The sequence below is a fragment of the Parasteatoda tepidariorum genome, chromosome 12 (genome assembly GCF_982258835.1).
Source record: "Parasteatoda tepidariorum strain Cologne lab strain chromosome 12, Ptep-v5.0, whole genome shotgun sequence".
In the NCBI taxonomy this organism is placed as follows: domain Eukaryota; kingdom Metazoa; phylum Arthropoda; class Arachnida; order Araneae; family Theridiidae; genus Parasteatoda; species Parasteatoda tepidariorum.
The window spans coordinates 57,028,544-57,035,231 of record NC_141766.1 but is presented as its reverse complement, the minus strand read 5'-3'; the positions used below and the strand labels follow the sequence as shown (position 1 = coordinate 57,035,231).

The window sequence follows — 6,688 nt, the reverse complement described above, 5'->3', positions numbered from 1 at the left end:
ATACATATTTTTTTAACGTTAAACTGTAATATATCATCCAAACTAAACTTTTTTACTTTATATAGTATTCTATGATTTATGGTAATATTTCTATCGTTTCTAGATTTTAACATGTTAGGTTATTTAAGTCGAAAAGAAATAAAAATATTTTTACTCATTTTTACCAATATAAATAAATAGTCATTATTACTTTTAACGTTCTGAAAATTCCTTTTATTATTATATAAAAGGAAAGTGATGGTTTAAATTTACTTTCCTTTAATACCCAATACAATTCGATAAATGGAAGGAGTTGCCAGACCAGTTAAGATTTTGTTTAAAAAAAACTTTCTAACCTGATTTGTTAATGATGCGTAAGAAGGTAGAACTTTTAATTCAGTTTTATTTTCGTCCAAAACTTAAATATCATTTAAAATCGCTAGTGAGATGCCGTTTGATTCAGGATTTATACCTAGTTGACCTACATATTGCAGTAGAGATCTAGTCATAACGACGAATGCATCAGTCTGTAAACGCATTGTCAGCATCTTTGCGCCATTCGAGACCCATGGATGGGTGAATGTGCCGCATTTTTTCCATCTTTTTACTCTTCAATCAACCTTGTACCGTTTTCTTTGGAGGTTTGTGAGTAATGTTCCTTAATGTCTCATTTGAATCCTCAATGTACCAGCTACAAAGAACATTAGTTAAAGTGATCTGGGTTCCAGCGAAGCGAAGTTTTAAGTTCGGTGTAGTGAATGAAATTGATAAAACTTGTTGAAAGTACGTTCAAAATCGATGAAGAGAAGTTTGTTATTAGCTAAAAATAGGTATGCTTACAATATACATATTTTTTATTTTGTGATATACATATTTACATATTTTTTGTATATCGCAATTTTATTTTTTGCTTAATTTAAAATAATTACATATTCAATAAATTTAACGTTCTTTTATTAATAAATAAACTTTACAAAAGCTTTTAAAATCGTAAACTATTGAGAAATGTAAATTAGAAAAATCCACAAAATGTTATGATTTTCAATTTCCTTTCTTGAAATTGAATAATTTGTTTGTTGTATACACTTTAAAAAACTGAGAATATAACAATATTGTAGTTCTTTATTTTTCCATTGTATTTTAATAATTTCTAATCAATAAGCACCAGCTAAAAACAATTAATAAATGCGTGTATTAAAAACGTTTGAAATCTACTTATAGTTAGTAAAATCTTAAAATTTTCAACAAAATAATTTACATACTTAAATAATAATATTATTTGATTAATTTTTATTTCAATTCTTTATTTTAATATCTTAAAAAAGACTTAACAAAATATCCTTGCATTATTTAAATCTACATTTGAATTATAATTTTACAATATTCGAAGAATTATTTTAGTTAAATAATAATTTCATTAAAGTATAATATTAACGTGATGCCTTACTAAATCTAAAACAAAATCTATTTATAACTCGTTAATCTTCATTTCTTACCATAAAAATGCTTCCGTTACATGGTTAAACTAAGTCGCACTGTCTCTTTGGTGATTAGCTTTAGATAAATAATCAATATTAAGTGTGAATTATTTTCACATTTAATATTGACTACGAGGGGTTGGCTTTGCGTTTGGCTATTTTATCTTTCTTTAAATCGCCTACCATGCATCTCTTCCAACGCTCCTATCTATCCGTTGGGAACAATTGGAATCCGTTGGGTTGGGTTTAGGCCCTCATCCCGAACGTTAATTAAAGATTTTTCTTGATGAGAGAACAAGCGTGATTCTCTTGATCTCTTTAAGGGGCTTTCTTTCTTAATTTTATAATAATGAACTATGTTTATGTTCATTATAATAAGATTTATATAATAAATCAGTTTTTCCTAAACAATTTTACTTATTTTTCTGGGATAAATATCCCTTCCAAATTAAAATGTATCAGAAACGGCCTTAATATGCTTAATGCTAAAATGATATGCTAACTCCATTAATCACTAAAATGGACTAACCACCACCATCATAAAGCTACTAATAAATAATTTAAAAATAATTTCTTAGTAAAATTACTTATTTATTCAGGTACTTATTTAAAATTAACTTATTATTATTTTTTTATATATTATTATGTTATTTATTATCATTTTATTTATTAATATTTTACTTATTATTATTTTATTTATTATTATTAAATTAATAATAAATTAATAAATGATACATAAATAAATATTAATAAATCAATATTGATAATTTTATAAATGTTTACTTGGAGTTTTTAAAACTATTCATAAAATTTTTTTGACAAAATAATGTTTTTTATTTTATTATTTTATTTTATTATTAGCTCCTTAATAAATTTTACCTTTCTTCTTAACAATTTTTGAAATAAAAAAGATAATCTTATACACAAAGTATTACTTACAAATTAAAAACTCTATATTAAAGTAATTAAAATATTTTTACGTTATTTATATACATCGAATATGCTTATTTTAGTTTATATATATGTATAATAAAGATCGTTACTTTTATTGGTAGAATACAAAACTATTCTGATATTAATGCTTAAAAATTAGAACACATGAAACAATATTTTCTTGGAAAGATTTATTAATGCTCATAAATATTTATAAACTAGAGTAAAAGTTATTAATGCAATACGGTCCCAGGAGTTTAATTAGCACAAATTTCCTTTAGATATTTAATCCTTTTTTTTCATACTTTATTTCTAGCTCATGAATTTTATAAGCAGTTATTTATAATAAATATTGGCAAAATTTAATCACTTGTTATTTTAATAAATGGTGTTGAGTGTTTATGGAGATGAACATATAAAGAACATTAATGGGTAGAAATATAATTATTTTTTATAAAAAAAAAACTAATCAAAACATATTCGAAATAGATCTGATTATAAGGTTTTCTGTAAAAAAAAATTTTTCAATAAAATAAGTTCAGTTTTTTAAGAAACTTTAAATTTCACAGAACTTTAAAATCAGGCTCCATATTAGAAAGTTTTATTTAGAAGTTCATTTTATATTAAGTTCTCTGATGTCATAAATAATGGAACCGAAAAATCAGTTCACATAAAAATGCTGTGCTGAATGAAATCAACTGCAATGCAAAAATTTGCGGATCAAATTATGGTATAAAGTACAGGCACTTTGGGTGCATCATTTTTAAAATCCATTTTACCGTAAAATTCATTTCTACCGTGAAATATTATACCGTAATTTTTACAATAATATTTATTTAATTAGAGTGATTCAGTGATTTTACGGTAAATATTACTGTAAAAAATACCGGCACCTTGAGTACCGGTACTTTTTATCGCAATTTAAATCGGAACTTTTTACAGTGTGAGGAAGTGGGGCTTTATTTACAAGTGCAAGTTATTCAGTTCTAAGAAGTAAGATCATTTGCAGTTGAATAAATATAATTAAATTTTTACTCAGCATTGTTTAGTTATGCGTGTGTGTGCCAAATAGTTAAATTGTGCGTGCCGACCAGAAAACGTTTTGACCAAGTCTTATTTTTATAAAATGATTTAAATTTAAAGTCAATATAACCGTTTTGTGAGCCCCCGAGGGTCTGCGGTCAACAGTTTAAGAATATTTGTATTAGATTAATAATCACAAAATTTCTAATGTCTTTTATGCTTCGAAATAAATAAAAAAATCCCAAATTTGGCTGCTATTTAAATTCTTCTTAATCTTTCTTGCATATCCTGTTATTTATAGTTCTTTGTTTCATTCATAAGATCATATCAAAACCAAGAATGACTTTTAACCACTAAAGCGATAAAATAATTCCGGCAATCAAAAATAAATCCCGTTGTCTGTCTATTGTGAAGAAAGTTTGTGAATTTTCTCTTTAATGGTTCTAAAGCGAGTCGATTGCTGTCTATTAGAATCTCGGTCGTTGAATATTAACAAGCGATTCTCGAATTTGATGAAATCAAAAAGTTTATTGTTACTCAAAATATTAACTCAGAAGAAGAGGAAAATTATTTAAAAAGAGTATCATTTCAATATTTCTTTTAGAGATAAAACTATTTTTATTTGTTTCACATTTTTAAATATGTGAATACTATCGAAGCAAATTGTTTGCATAAAATAAGTAAAAACTTTGTGATCTTCAATAATTTCTCTATTGTAAAGCTTTTCATAATATTTTCCTTGTAGGAAAACTATTTTAATATTTTAAAAAAATGAAACCTAAAAAGTATTTATTTAGCATTCATTAGGTAAAATTAGAATGAATAATGAGGTAATATATTTGCTTATCTTTCACAAGATAATATTTATTAAATTATCAAAATACGTTTTAATTAATAAAGTTCTATTGCTTTCAACATTAATTAAAATAAAGCCATAATTTTTTCCAGATAATATTCATTGTCATCTATAACACTTTTTTAATCTTGTTTTGTAAATATTCTTGCTTCGATCCAAAATATTCCATTTAAAATACATTATGAAAATATAAAAGGAAGGTTGGATGATTTATTGCGTTGTTTACCTCAATATATTAGTTAAAGTTATTGTTATAGCTGTGGAAAATAAAATATCAAGCATAAACCGAATTTAAACTCATTACGCTGTTTCGATGTTATACTTCAACTATTAAATACGCCTGTTTTTTTCAGAGCCATCACTAGACTTGGTGAGAAAAACTTTAGGTTCCCTCCTAATTTATCAAAACCGATTCTATGATTCTTTTTTTTCAAAAGTCATCCTTAAAAATGGACAACTTGAACTTTTTCTATTACAACTACCATAAATTTTATTTTTATTTTCGAATTATGAATCTTTTAATTTTTATTAATAATATATACAGGTATAGTGCGGGAATAAGGAACGATTAGAAATGAGAAATTTGGGTTTAAGAATTCTGCTTAAATAATCATATATAGATTTTTAAATATATAAAATTTTATGATTTTGATTTCTGTGCATAGAAATGAACATAGATGGATTTCTATGTACCAATAGATTTCTATTTTTCATGATTCATGATTTCAGCTACTGCATTCTATCCTTATGATTGAAAAAGAAAAATAGCCTTCATATTTTCAAAACCAAAAATGAACTTCAAAATCAATTAATTTTTTTTAAATAGCGAATATTATATAAAAAAAATCTTTTATAAATTTAAAAATTCATTTATTTATTTAAAAATGCATTTTTAAATATCACTGGTCCAGATCCTACCGCTAATTTGCAATTCGACGCCTTAATTTGCCTTTAACGACTCGTTCTCTTTTTTGGTGATTTTTATCTTGATCGTAGTTGGTCGCAATTATAATGCAAGCTTTTATTTCTTTTATAATTTGTTACCTGAACTAAAACAAAGCTAAAAATACAGTTATTTTTTTAATTTTATTTATTTGCTAAACCGAAATGAACGCCTCTAGAGTGGAAAATCCCGGGCCTAATTTGAGTTCTAAAAATGAGAAAACCTTGGAAAATGCCTCGTTTGCCCCACCCTTACGACGGCTCTATCTGTGAGCTACTTCTCTTTATAAATAAAAAAAGGATTTACCTCAAAGGTATTTGTTTTCATTATCCATTTCTTTGAATTATTAATTATAAAACGAGCATCATGCATTGTCATTAAATGACGCGTGAAAAATTATCACGCGATGTGATTTGACATTCAATATAGCGAAACGGGATTTAATGTACTTTTCTCCTTCGTATATTAATAATATTTTTCTCTCAGAATAAAATAATAAAAAAATCTGACACTAAGCTTGCTAATGGTAACTTGATTAGAGGGTTTTCTATCACTAAGTGAAGCTTACAAGTTAAGTAGCATTAACAAACTTTATTATCAGCTTAATAAATCTATAATTCATTAAGAAAAAACAGGATATCATTTAGGAATCCTCATAATGTTTTTTTTCTATTTGCTTTTAGACTGAGAAGTCTATTTGCTTTGGAAATTTGTAAAATAAATCGACTTTGTTCTACTTCAATTTTTTTTACTCAATTTCTAATATGAGTGCATGAAAAATTAAAATTATCATTATATTAAAATTGTCAATAACATTAAAATTGTCAAATAAAATCATTATATTAAAATTGATAAAAATAATAAAATTGTCATTAAAGTTGAAATTTTGCATATTTTTTATCTCTTCATTACATAAAATCTGATTTGAATTCACAACAGTTTGAAAAGAATCATTTTGCCTAAAATATTAAAACAATTAGAGTATCACGCCGGGAAAAAATTTTGGTAAAATTACCGTACTGTATGTGGATGACATTTCTGATTAAAAAACCCTCACAATTTTGGGTAATAATACCAAAATATACGGTATTTAAACCATTCATTTGGTAATTTTTTCGTTCAAATGAATATTCTGGTTTTTAAAATTTTAGCCCTTATTGCTACACATTAAGCGTAAAATACAAAACTGAAAATTAAATTTGATCGAATAAATGTTTTTTTTTTGCATGCTCTAAGGTATCATTAAAAAATTAAAAAAACTTTACCACATTTGTCAAATCCTAGCAAAGATTATAAAAAACTATTTTATTGTTAATTTTACCAAAAGCACTTCGAGAAAAAAAGCCAATTTTTTCGGTGTTCACATATAGGGTAAATTTTACCCTACTCTGGTAGTTTGAACTGTACTTTTTTTCTCAGAGCCTTAAAAATGAGAGCAATTTTTTTAAATTTCTGAGGCAGGGGGGGAGATGAATA

At 25.3% G+C, this 6,688-nt stretch overlaps 1 protein-coding gene across 1 annotated transcript in view; it reads left to right on the top strand.

Annotated features, from left to right (window-relative positions):
• The first annotated feature begins 337 nt into the window (after positions 1 to 337).
• LOC107452986 (uncharacterized) overlaps positions 338 to 6,688 on the top strand; it is a 36,804-nt gene continuing 30,453 nt past the window's right edge. Inside the window, exon 1 of the mRNA XM_016069630.4 lies at positions 338 to 809. The gene's annotated coding sequence lies outside the window, so the exon portion shown is untranslated. The remainder of the gene's footprint in view (positions 810 to 6,688) is intronic.